This window comes from Fundulus heteroclitus, chromosome 22 (assembly GCF_011125445.2).
Source record: "Fundulus heteroclitus isolate FHET01 chromosome 22, MU-UCD_Fhet_4.1, whole genome shotgun sequence".
NCBI classification, from domain to species: Eukaryota; Metazoa; Chordata; class Actinopteri; order Cyprinodontiformes; family Fundulidae; genus Fundulus; species Fundulus heteroclitus.
This window is the reverse complement of record NC_046382.1, coordinates 39,072,459-39,087,027: the sequence shown is the minus strand read 5'-3', so window position 1 is coordinate 39,087,027 and position 14,569 is coordinate 39,072,459.

Sequence of the window (14,569 nt, the reverse complement as noted above, 5' to 3'; positions counted from 1 at the left end):
TTTACTTGGAATCTTGGCCCACCGTAACTCTGTGAGCTTTTTCATCCCTACTTACCTCCTCGGTCCCTCAGATCAGCCGTGCAGCTGCTCCTGCAGGTCCCAAGGTCCCGTAGTAAGCTCAGAGCTGACTCCAAAAGGTCACGTTTGAATTTTAATTTCACATAAGTTACATGCTGTTGCAGACTCCAGAGGGAACCTGACATGCAGTCCCAGATGTGATCAAATCAGTTTTAGGAACGAATGAAGCGTTCTTCCGGAAGCACTGCGGAACCGGACAGAGTCACAAACAAATCAAGCTGTTGATAATTAGGAGGAATTAATTCATAAACTTCATTTGCCAACTTCCCACATGGCTTGTTTGCAGTAATTACAACACGCTCTATATAAACATGGACCTAATAACCCCGGTGAAGGATTTTTAAAACTTCCCATCTATGAATTCCCCATACCCATTAAAGTTTTTCTGCAACTGGTGTAGATCAAAACATCCAAACTGTGGTGCATGGTTTGACAACAGTAGGTGAGGTATGTTGGAATAAAAAGGATGACATACACCGATCGATTATAAAATAAGGAAAACGTTTAAATACACACTCTGGTGAATCAAATATGGTGTGCCTTTAAACCATGTCAACGCAATGTTGCTGATGCGGGTTTTGGTTCTGAAATTAATTAATAAGGGCTTGGGTATTTGAAGGAAGTATACAGTGCAACTCTTGAAACTTAACCTTTTTGTTTACATCTCAACTTGTAATTTAAATGTTTTATACTTATTTAATGTGATGGATCTGCAAAAAAATTGTCTAAGTTGGTGAAGTGAAATAAGAGAAATGTAAATCTATCTATCTATCTATCTATCTATCTATCTATCTATCTATCTATCTATCTATCTATCTATCTATCTATCTATCTATCTATCTATCTATCTATCTATCTATCTATCTATCTATCTATCTATCTATCTATCTATCTATCTGTAGCCCATAAAAAGTTATGGTGCAGCCCATCACCTTCAAACTTACACAGTTAGTGAAATGAAGCTCAGCTGTGCAATGCCACATGGTCTGTCAGTATAAACAGACCTTCTCTGAAAGCCCCCCCCCCCAGAGGCTGCAGCTCCACTAAGCAAGAGGCATCACAAGGAGCTCTCCGGACAAGCCAGGGACAAAGCTGCTGACAAATACATGTCAGGTTGAGGTTATAAAAAAATACAAAAATCTTTGATGTTCACATCGAGTACCATCAGGTCCATCATCTTCAAATCACATGGTACCGCCACAAACCTGCAAAGAGAGTTCCGCCCACCAGGACTCACACACCAGGCCAGGAGGGCATAGGAAGTTCTGAGCTCCACAGCAGAGACAAGAGGATCTCCATAGGATCACAATACGCGGCGCATTTCATAGAGCTGGGCTTAATGGAGGAGTGGGGTAAGGTGCTCTGGTCAGATGAGACTAATATCAAAGATTTTGGCCACCAAGGAAAACGGCATGTCTGACACAAGCCTAACACATGCCATCACCCCAAGACGACCAGTGATGCATGGTGGTGGCAGCATCATGCTGTGGGGACGTTTATCAGCAGCAGGGACTGGAGAACTGGCCCAAGTCAAAGGAAAGATGATTGGTCCAAACTACAGGGATGTTCTGCAACAAAACCTGTCAATCTGTCCGTGATCTGAGACTAGGATGGTTCACCTTCGCCATCCAACATGAAGGAGCTGCACCTGTTTAGCCTTGAGTAACAAAAGTCCCAGTAGCGAGATGTGGCGAGCTCATGGGGACTGATTCAAAGCCACTTGCTGCTGGAATTGCTCTACAGTACTGACTTTGGGAAGGGGGGAGGGGGGGGGGCAGCTAAGCACGCTGGAGTTTATTTTGTCATATTTGTTGTTTGCTTCACAAATACAAAATAGTGATAGATCTTCAAAGTTGCAGGCATGTTCTGTAAAACAAATGGTTGAAACTCTCAACAATCCATTTATATCCCTGGTGGTGAGGCAACAAAGCATAAAAACAGCCAGGGTGGGGGGGGGGATACTTTTGCAAGGTACTGATGTTTAAATTCAACATTGCATGTGTCTGCAGCAGCTTTCCCCGTCCTTCCTTGCGGGTAAAGTTGTTTTTGGAAGCCGCGCTTCCGGCACCTCAACGTCCCTTATATTAGCTCAAATTCTTTATTGCTTTTACTGTGTACCAGCTGAAATTCTCATGACTGCTGGATGATCTGTTTTCCTTTTGAAACAGACTAGAAAGACGCAGATTATTTTTTAACTCTGAGTGGCTGAGAAGAAGATTTTACAGCGAACCATCTAAACAGGAATTACAAGCTTGAGAAGAAGGCGTTAATAAAACTGAAACATCTGCTGGTTGGTCCACCTACTGCGCGCCCGTACACAAATAATCCAAATGGTTGAAGGTCATACAAACACACGTTCCTATTCCCTCTATGTTTCGTTTGATGCGGTATGCAGTGTTGATTTTACAAAGGTAATTGTGCAACTAGAATTCTATCTTGAGATATCTTTTTTTTGCATATTTTTGGGAAAATTAAGTTTTAGTTTTTCTTTTTCTTTCTTCAAATCGAGCATCAGGTTCTTCGCTCACAGTGTTTTCATGGTTTGAATCATTATATTCTGGTTTGTCCATTTCACGCGTGTCTAATTCTCTGGCACTCCTAATGTCACAAAATCATTTAAGAACCTCAACTTTAGTGTTTTTGCAAAGAGAAGAAAAGTTTTATGAGTCTTAAATTGTGTTCTGTTGATCATAGAATTATCCAGTTCAGTTTGACTGCCTGAATTTATGTCCAGTTTACAATACATACATTGTTAAATTGTGTCTTTACATGGTTAAATTGGGTTTTTGCAGTCAAATTGATAAGTCCTGGAATATTGATTGTTCATTCAAATACACCACATAAAGCAGATATTTATTTAGGCATGGTGCCTGTTTGCAAGATGAGGCATGCAAGATAAGTCCTGAACATGTCAATGTTTTTCTAAGTTCAAATATTTCTAATGGCTGTCGACAAAATCAATCACAGCAGATGTCGCTCAACATCCAAACTAATCCACAAGCACCAGGAAATCTAAACGAATCAGTCCATGTTGAAATGTTGAAACTGAAAATAAAATGTGCCTCCCTTACCTGCTGTGACGGTGTCTGATAGTAATCAAACAAACTTCCCTGTATCGGTGATGTAGATTCTTTCTTTCCCAGCTACCGTTGCCTAACTGTTGATCCTTCCACTTAGACCAGAAGCAGCTTGAGGCAGTTTTTGGCACAATATTCAACAATATTCTGAATGGGGTTGAGTATTTAACATTTTCAAAACAGAAATGAAACTGAGCTTAACCACATTAAAAATTAAGAAGCAGCTCTTTATAGGGAACCTATGAATCAGACGGCAGCTTTAGCTCAAGCTTTTCTCCCAGTGTTTACACGTCGCTAGCACCGGTAGGGACTTCTTCAGCTCTAATGGAACAGAGTGTCGTCCATCTGTCAGCGCAACACGACAACTCAAGAAGTACTTCCTCTCTTACTTCAACATTAGTCACATGCAACACAGTGGCAATCTACCTTCATATCCATTCCTCATTACATTAGCCTAAATTCTCCTTTAGTCGATGGTTTGACTCGCACCAGGTGGCTCAAAACAGTAATCTATATTTGTCATTGCAGCATACATTCCAATTAAATCTCTGTATTTAACTCATCCCCTAGTGGGCAGTGGGGAGCTGGAGTTGCAGTCTGTGGGGTTCGAACCGGAGGCTTTGCAGCCTTACCAGGATGCAAGAAAACTGCTCTAACCACTGGTCCGCAATGGTTATATAACGCCATTATTTGACAGATTCCTCTTTGCGAGACCAAATCTTTTGAAGTAACCATTAAAGCCAATTGAAACAACCAACAAAAATGAAACACACAGAAAACCCTCCAGCCTGGGCTCTGTAAATAAACGCTGTAAAACATTAGAATCTAAATCAGATCATCAAACACAGATGTCTCAACATGCTTTGTGGCCTGGCACTCTGTTGTGAGGGAACAGCACTTATGAATAATTTATAAATTCCTTGGTATATCCTGGTTTTCTGAGCTTTAGAGATCTTGTTTTATCAGTAAAAACAGAGTCGGCTGCAGACGCCGAAAGATTCGGCTGCGCGGGGCTCCTGAATCTACCAATCTATTGTTTTCCGCATGCGGTGGGATATATTTATTTAAATTCCACTCCAGCGGAGAGAAGAAAAATGCTCGGCGGTGTGCACCTACCAATATTTCACTTTTAAATTACTTTCAAAGCACATGACATGTTTGGACTCTCATACTTATTTTTCAGCTCCGAAGGAAAAAGGGTTTTCTCTTGAAATATTGAAAATGAGGAAAAACTAAAGTAGTGCAATTGCATATTGAAGTAGAAAGAAATTGGATTTTGAGTTAAAATGAGAGCTAAATGTGGCTATAAACAAATTGGTGGACGCAAGTGAGGGAGACCTGAAATCAAACCAGTCTTTGAGGCCTAATATTATTGATTCTTCAGAACATTTATTGACTCAATCCTTTGGTCACAGAAATTTCTATTTTAGCCACGTTCTGAAGACCCTCATGGATCCACTGAAGCCTTTTTGGCTGCTTAATTGATTGACAGCAAACATTACTAATTAACTTTAATCCTGTTATCAACTATTAACAAATATGAAAATCTTGAGAAAAGACAAAACATTAAAATTAAGCAATTTGAACTCATGTTCCTCAGGGACTTCCAGAAACAAAGAAATATATTGAAACAAACTCTTAAGATGTATTTTGCATCGAGGCCTTGTTACACTCCTGATTGCGGCACAGAAAAAAGTTGGCAAGATCGACGTCTCATTACTGCTGCTTGGATCAAATATCTAAACATCAGTACAAATTGTCCTCTATGTTTTTCTAAATTGTGAAAGTCAGCGGATGGAGCCATGATTGGCATCCATAAATCGTCGAGGGAGATATTTTCATATTTATCTTGAAGCAAACAATATCTTGGGCTTTAAACTTTTTTGGTGCCTAAAGGAGCAAATGTAAGACGGTTAAATCCTCCTCAGAAAGAATAACTGTCTCTCCACTAAATTTGTAATTTCCTGTTCATATCCAGTTTCCCAGGCTTTGTTTGTCCTCTCTTCACCTCCTCTCACTTATCTCGGCCATTATTCGCCGAGATGGAAATCAGAGTGGACTCTTGCAAGCTAAAATTCTTACACTTGTCGACTCTCCTCCGTTCAGAGTGCTTCCCCTGAAACATCCTCCCCCCGCACCAATTAAACCAAATATGTGATACCCATTAGGGCTCCCATGTAGGCATGTGAAATCGAGTTCTGGTGACTGACAGAGATAGCAAAAGAGCCTCCTGGAAAAAGTGAGCGGCAGCCTGCAGCAACATTGTTCGGGGTCCTGATCATTGATTGAGATAAGTAACGCCCTCGCATGCACGGGCTTCCGGAGTCAGGCCAGATATTCGGTGAAAGCTTCAGACGGACAATTAATTTCAGATCCATTTCCTCATGCTGCCTGTGACCATTGACTTCCTATTCCTGCCAGCCTTAGAGGCCTTTGACTTCTAACAAAAGCACAACACGATTCAATCCCATACACCTCAGTTTTTCCTTCCTCTATCTTTTCTTCCACACGCCTGCACATGTCATTATCAGACCCGTACGGAGCTGTCGGGGTTCGGCCAGACATCCCTTTCCCTTTGACTTTTCGGCCATGCATCAGGACCGACCCTTCATAACATCTTTTGTTGCTGTCTGCTGAGCTGGTATACATTCTGCTCTCTTTTGGAGACAAATGAACTTTCTGTCACAGACAGAACAGGATAGAGAACGGGAAATCAATCACAGTCTTTTAGGAAAACAACCACCACTGTGTGCTCTGCTTAGTTGGCTGGTAATCTTTAATTTTGATAAATTAAACTGAATATACACGACAACAAATGAGGTCCTCGATTCTAAGTAAATCGCAGGCACTTGTCTAAATATGTCACGCTTTTAAATAGCTTTTAAGATAAAGGTTAGGATGAATGATGAGGGTCGTTTTTCAAGTCAAAGTGTGTGTTTTGAAATCATCTACATGTTGGGTTAGCGGCTTCATACGACCGCATGCTGCATGCATGCTGGTCTGATGGGAAACTGATCACATCGCACAGCAGTGTGTTCTCTGACTTAACTGGTTACCACAATAAAGGTTTCCCATGCTTTTCAAAGAAGTTGTTTTACAACAACTAAAATAAATTACTTCTCATGTTCTGCTCTCAGGCACTCGTTTTACACAGGATGCTCACCATGGGGGCACCACCTACAATCTGCATTTCCAGTGCAAATAATTGTTGGCTTGATCTAAACAGCCCCAAAGCAACGTGATCGTTAAAACAAATAGTAAACTGTAGTCAAGTATTTGAGATCCGAGTTGTTTTAAGAAGGTAGACGTTTGCTTTAGTGGCAGCTTATCTCAGACTAGTTGGTAGATACATTTATTTATGAGCATGTGACCCATGTGTCCCGGCTCGCAGACCTTTGCTACATGTCTTCCTTCTCTCTCTCTCTCTCTCTCTCTCTCTCTCTCTCTCTCTCTCTCTCTCTCTCTCTCTCTATCCCACTTCCTGTCAGGCTACTGTCAAATGAAGGTCATTAGTGCAACAAACTAAAATAAAAAAAACAGATCTGTTCAATGAGACAACCTCTATAATAAATCCATCCAGCATCCTCTCTTAAAGAGCCCTCAACTGGCTGACAGCTGTCACCAGCAGTCATTGCACTACACTTACACAGTAGTGATTTATTTATTTAATGATAGATGTGTTTATTTAATGACATATTAATTTCTTTCATTTTGTCCCTTTTAACCCTCCATAAGAAAACCCTCTGTCGTCTTCTGAACTCAGAGTGCCCAGACATTTTCTTTCCTCATTCTTACCACCGCATTTCGTTCTGATTATGTCTATAGACTTCTCTGGGTATAACAGCCTCCCCTAATCACCTTCCTGTTGTGATCTGAGTCAAACTTAGCAATCTTGTTTAGCTAACCACAGTGAAAAGGAAAAAGGACCAAAAGTAACGGAAATGCTGTCTCTACGCTGCAGCGGTCTTGACGTTGTGCTGTTTTCGCATTTTACTTACACACTCATACCTATAGAGTTGTGTTTACTTTTCTTCATCCTGCAATATGTATGTTTATAACAGGGTAAGCATGTATTTGATGTACTGAATGGCTTTTCAAAATGGTTGTTGCCCTGCTTAGTCTTGCTCAAACTGTAGTTTAATTCGATAAAAAGCGAAAAAGCCTTTCCGCGTTGGCTGTATCTCGTCATGCAGGTGGTTTCAGTCCAACCATGGCCTGCATGATGCAATACCCCATCCAATGGAGGTGAGTGGAATTTCGTTTTTCCGCCACCGGCTGGATGGATGGCTGGATAAATGGATTTGTGAATCGCATTCATTGCATATGTATGTGTGGCTCTAAGTGAAACTACAACACTTTTGCTGCCACTGCTTTCTCACAAATGAAGGCTGGCGGGGTGGAATTATTGTTCGAGGTGTTCACTAACCTTCAGGAGGGAAAGCCGTAAATCAAATTCCATTTGAACACCTTTCTGTGGCTGTCATCAAAATAAATTAAATTTCATAAAGAGGCATTTATATTTTAAAAGTGCCAACATCAGCATCATTGCATATGATCCCCGGCCAAGAACTTTTTACCTCAACTGCAGACTTCTGCTTTTATGACTCTTTACCTTTTGAGTTGCATAGGTGTATCAACAGACAAACTAGTCCTTGCTGAAATCTATTCTAAACGGTCCAAACGACAGGGGAAGCTTTCCTGTTACTACGAATCTGTTTTCCCCTTTCAGGTTGGACTTTTTTTTTTACTATGTAGTCATGTCTATTCAGAATGGGGAAAAAGGGCAGTGATTTTGGAAATATTAACACCTGTGCAAAATATTTAGAACAAAAGCAGAAGTCGGACTGAAATGGACAATATTACTGCACCCAAAGTGCAGTTAGGTCATGTGACAATCTAGGTTTCAAACACCAATGGGAGATTTGGAGTACTCATCAACAAAAAAATCATTTGATGTTGCCTACACATAGACACAACTACTGGGCATCATATTTACCTAAATCTTAGGTTTTACACATTTTCCCCTCTAGAAAATAGTTTATTTTTTTCACCAGATTTTCTCCAACATAAATAATCTTGAAAAGATAACCCAGTTACACTGTTGCACATTTGCAACACAGCAACCCTGCATTCATGTGGAAAGGCCTGCAGACACTTAAAAGCTAGAAGAGCCCATCCCCAGATCTGCTGGTACCCAACAACTGGCTGATGATCTGAATGGTTTCTATTGTAGGTCTGAAAAGCCCAAATTCACACCTCTCCCATGCTCCAACACTATCCTCAAACTGTCACCTCTCCCAACAGCCATGCTCCCACCTCCTCCCCCCAATCCTCCCCACCTTGCCGTGCCCCTACACGCATTAAAGTCTGAATTTGTGAAGAGGATATAGAAAAGCTCTTCCGAAAGACAGTATTGTGAAGGCTCCTTGCCCTGACGGTATGTCACCATCCTGCCTGAAAATATGCACAGACCAGCTGGCCCCCATTTTCATGCAGATCTTGGACAGATCATTGGAGCTATGTGAAGTTCCCTGCTGCTTCAAACGCTCTACAATCATGCCGGTCCCCAGACGATTCTTCATCTCTCCATCTCAAATTATTACAGAAGCCCTTACATCTGTAGCGATGAGGTCCTTTTGAAAGACTGGTGTTGGTCTACCTGAAGGACATGACAGGACTCTTGCTGGACCCCATTCATTTTGGCCCTAAGGGCTAACAGGTCACCGCGCTCATCCAGGACGATGATGAGTTGGCCTACAGACGGGAGGATGATCAGCTGGTTTTCTGATGCAGCCAGAACAACCTGGAGCTTAATATGCTCAACACATATTCCAGGACCCACAGTGGGGGCTCAACACTGTCACCATCATTAAGAAGGCTGAGGATGTACTTCCTGTGCCAGCTTAGAAAGCTCAACCTGCTTAAGGAGATGCTAAGCCTCTTCTACACAGCCATCATCCAGTCTGTCCTCTGCTCATCCATCGCTGTCTGGTTTGGATCTGCCAGCCAAAAGGACAAGGCCAGACTGCAATGGACAGTTAGGGCTGCAGAAAAGACCATTGGTTCTAACCCGTCCTCCATTCAGGACCTGAACATTTCAAAAGTCAGGAAACGGGCAGGAAATATCACTGCGGACTCGTCTCACCCCAGTCACAACATGTTCCATCTTCTCCCCTCTGGTAGGCGCTACAGAGCACTGTACGCCAAAACCAACAGCCTCAGGAACAGTTTCTTCCCACAAGCCATCACTCTAACGAACAGCTGACTCTCTTCTACAACAATAAAAAAAGTGTATTTCGTTTTTACCGTTCATTTTTATTGTTCATATCGTAGTGATGTATATACTGCATACCGAATCCAATACTTCATAACATGACTGCATATAATACTGCTTTATTCCAGCATTCTCAATCTCTGCACTCACCACACTGTGTGCACATGAATATTTGTGTATGTGGACCTGTTCCTAACTTTCACCTCTGACATATGCATAACAATAGTAATAATGGAAATAATAGTTATTCCTGTATCCTTTGCACTCTCCTCATTGCACCACTGCATGATTGTCTTAATTTGCCTACTTGTTTATAGTGTGTTCATACAGGTTTCTATACTGCAGAATGGCTTTGATTTTTACTGCATTATTGTTTTATTGTGTAAGGAAGCAGCACACCATGAGCATTGTATTGTATTGTAACTCAGAATTAAATTCCTCATCTGTCTACACATACCTGGCTAATAAAGCCAATTCTGACTGATTTGTTATGTAACAATAGAAATCTCCGGGGCAGCTTGAAACAAACAATTGTATAATTGTGAAACTACAGGCAACAGATATAAGGCTTTCAATATTTTTCCAGTATTCATTAGCTTACAGAAACAAGTCTTACATGGTACGCCTTTGTCAGCGTTGTAGATCGAGAAACTGAAATATTTTCCTATTTTACTTTGCAAATAGCTCAGACCCAGTCAAATTGGACAGAGAGCATATTTGCATACACACTTTTCACCTTCTAAATTTCAGTCTGGACTTACAAGGCATTTCTAACATCTGAATATGGTTTGATGTGAACCATTCTGTTGCAGCTTTGGTAGCATGTTCATGGTCATCTTTCTGGAAGGTAAACCTTCACCCCAACTTTGAGCCTTTTTTACCCTTTAACATGTTGTTTTCCAGAATTGCAACATATTTTGCTCCACCTATATTTTCATCAACTCTGACTAGCTTTTCCTGTTCCTCCAGAAGAAAAAAAACATCCTCACAATGAGATTTTACCACCACAATGTCTTAATGTTGGGTCGGTGTGCTCAGAGTCGTATGCTGTGTTAGTTTTCCGTCACCCATGACGTTTAAACATGTTTGTTTAAAAGTTAAATTTTGCAGTTCAAGTTTGCTTTGTTTATGATCTATGGCAAATCTTTTCCAAACTGAATTTCTGAAACACCCAAAAGCTAGCTGTCTTAGTCATAGATGATTCCACCTGAGCTGTAGATCCCCCACAGGTCTTTCAGTGTCACCATTGTCCTGTTTCGCTTATTAATGTTGTTTTTCCCAGCTCTGTCAGTTTGGGTGGACGGCCATGTCTTATGGGTTTTCAGTTTTACCATACGTTTTCCTTTCTCAGACAATGGACTAAACACCAACGCTTGGGATGCTGAATACTTACTATGTTGCTTTACAACCTAACTCTGTTTAAACTCCTCCATGACTTTCTCCCTCACCTGTCTGGTGTGTCTCTGGGTCTTCACAATGCTGTTTGCTCACTAATGTCATCTAACAAAAATGCTGAGGTCTTCACAGAACAGCTGGATCTAAACACACTTTAAAGGCACTGAATGTTATTTACAGTTATCAAAATATAGGGGCTGAAAGCAAATATATTATACACTAATTCCAGTATATTTATTAGTAAAAAGAAAATTGAACACCACTGTTTGTTTTTAACTTCACAGTTAATATGCTACTTTGTGCTGGTCTTTAAAAAATTCTTCTGCTTAATTTCACACTCACTCACTCACTCACTCACTTATTCATATAGGGAAATTGTATGACGACAAATAATGGCACACAAACTGCTAGAGTTGCCATTGTTGATAACCCTTATAATAAAAAAAAAAAGACTGCTTATCAATACTGGCCAAATTTATCAGGCGCTACATACTGCTGTGACAAGTCTAAAGGGCTACATGCAGCTCTGGAGCTCCAGACCCCTGCATTAAAGCAATTGTGTGTTTGCTCTAATTTGTACCCACCTTGTGTATGTTTTGTAGCACGTAGAGCTGCTGAACACAAAGATTACTCAATTCCTCTATCAAAGCCCCTGATTTTCTTTGAATGCCCCTATATTTTTCACAATTAGCGGATATTTATATTATAAATGACAGGTTCTTGAGATTTAAGGTTACAGGCTTACATTTTATTTCTAATTCATGATTATTTACATTATGATATAATATTTACATTTTATTCCAGTGGAAGTTTCATTCACATAAAATTACCAATGCAAGTAGACATAGCTTTAGTTTTTCACTAGCTTGAACCTCAGTAGTTCTTTCCTTCCTTTGCGACATGCATTATTTAGTTGTGTTCAGTGTTATTTACTAAATTCTTCATTTGCCCCTTTTTCACTCTGCAGCATATATCTGAGATTCCTCTTTTTACTGTTTCATGCTGCGTGGTGGAATCATGCAATTTCAATGGTTATAAATAACATTATTTATGCCTTTCATGTTCAGATCTCCCTTCCAGTCCCTGTAATTCAGTCTGCTTTAAGTTTAACCCCATCTACTGTAGTTACTTCATAATACACTTCTATTTTTATTTATTTATTTATTCATTTATTTTGTTTTGACACTGAATGCTTTGAGTCCTTTTTATAAGAAAAAAAAATCTAATAACAGATTAATTTGTCCTCACTAAATTTCAACAACACTCCATTCAACGTGTGAGAACAAAACAACAACTGGAGGAGAATTTCATGTAAAACTAATTGTTTTCTGCAATCTTGTTTGGGGATGTCTTTGTGTGCAATTTCATTTCAATTTTGTGCCAAATGAACAGCTTGGAGAAAAAAAAAAATCATTAATTTAGAGCAAAGACATTTGGGAGGACAGTGAACTGGATGCTGAAGCACAGACAAACAGAATAATGCCTTGGTGTTTAAAGCATCTCAACACAAACTGGTCTGGACACAAAATTTGGACCCAAACTTCCAAAATTTCTCGCACAGTCACGCACTAAATAAAAGTCAAAGTGCATGGCACTTAATCATTCACAGTGACACAGATTAGGACCAAAGCACTCTCTTCTGGCATCGCTTGAATTTCCTTTGAACTTAATTTTTCCGCATTTCTCATTTTCTTTTCTCTCTAATTAACATAGTGTTTCGTGGGGGTAGGGGGGGGGGTATAAGGCACCCAGTAGGCCCCTCATAGCTTGTGCCAAATCAAGTTGAGGTAGTTTCTTACTTTATGTAGCATAGATGATTGCAAGGACAAAAAGCAACTAATTAATCTTCTTAATGTAGCACTTTTCCTAAATCAGTAAATGTGTTAGAGTAAAATAGAACAAAGAAAGAAAAAACAACAGGTGAACAAAAGTGTGTCATGAAAAACTGTGTAATGTGTTAATGCCTAGGCTTGCTGCCGTAATGCCATCACTCTCCGCCAACTTTTGACATTGCTCTGAGCTGCGTGCTTTTATTTCTCATACCTTTTTTTATCTACACATTTCTCCTTTTTGAACATGGAAACTAATATGAAACACAAGTGAAAGAGAAGAGTTTTAAAACATCAAGAAATAAGCCTTTTGATAAAGCTAAGTTTTTAGTACCTCCTTTATCTCTGAATTGAGTGCATCAATTACTTCATTAAAACTAGACGAGGAACATCCATATAGGCAGGGTTTAAGGGTTTGCACAGAGAATTGTGTTTATGAAAATACTTTTAAGATGAATTTCATGACAGACGTAAAACAACCTGTGTGTTTAGTTCCTCCCTCCTACTCGCACCGCTGTCGCCGCTGGCAACAGTCTTATCTTTACAGTAATTTATGTAAATTGTGGCAGGTTGGAAATTAGCCTCCTCAGAGAGGCTAATAACTCAATGGTGATGATTATAATTACAACTTTGTTGTTCGTCTTTAATTTAGGAGCGTGAAAAAAATAGAACTGACCTCAATGCCAAGACCATTCAGGAATGTGACCGTCAACATTTCTCACGAAAGCGTGGAAAGCCGTGGCTGTGGCGAGCTGAAATAACACGTAGCGTAGAGCAATATCTTCACATAACACTCTAGAACACCTCAGCAGGGATAATCCCTCTGTCTAAACGTCACTCACTCATAGAGTAAACTTGTTGATCGACACTTGGAAACTCCCCAAGCCTGACAGTATCTTCTGACAGGTTTTAAATCAAGGGATTTTTGCTGCCAATATGATAAGACCCGGAGGTTTGGTGGAGTCAGTGAGAAAGTTAAAAATCCGCCGCCATCTAACGTCCTCCTGGGAGACAATGAAGGTAGCATCGGTGCAACTAGTCGCACATCCACCGACCATTACTCTTAACTTGAGCTGCACTAACTGTGCTGTTTTCCCTCTGCTGGATATATTACTTTTCAGGAATAAAGCGGCTTTTTGATAAACAAAAATCAACTAGAGTGCCGTGCCACAGTAAATATTCCTCCTTAACTTGTACATGTTTGGCGTCATGACAACCACAAACTACAACTTACAACCACAAACTTATTCAGATGTCATGTGTTACAACTAGACAGTACATGTAACATGAAAGGGATTTTTTTTTTTTTTTTTTACAATAGATATTTGATGGGTTGAGTTATATTTATCTTCAGTCCACCTGAGGTAATGCTTTGTAAAAAATTCCCTTTTGCTACAATTATAGCTGCAAGACTCTTGGGGTTTGTCTTTGCGCATCTACAGACTGACATCTTAGCTCACTCTTGTTTGCAAAATACCTCATGAATAGCTCAGGTTCTAGTTGCTTTCCTTTAGCATTTTCTTTTTTCTTGCAACTCTTTTTTTAAAGAAGACATTTTTATTGATTGCACAACTACTACTGTTCCAGCTGGGCTGTGGATCTCTCCAGCTCCTCCAGAGTAGACATGGGCCTCTTTGGTCTAGTCAACCTTCTCCTCGCCCCACCTCAGCTATAGGTGGCCGTGTGTTTTTTTTTATACGTGTGGATTTGCCATACTCTTCCTATTCAGATGATTCATTGAAAAGAGCTGTTTGAGATCTTCAAAGTTTGGTATATTGTTTTCTAACCTAACTCTGCTTTAACTATGTCCTCAGCCTTCTCTCTCATATCTCCTCACTGCTCTCTGGTCTTCATGATGCTGCCTCTCTCATCAGCATCCAGCAGCTTTCCACCTCTAACAGGGATCTCATTTGTTA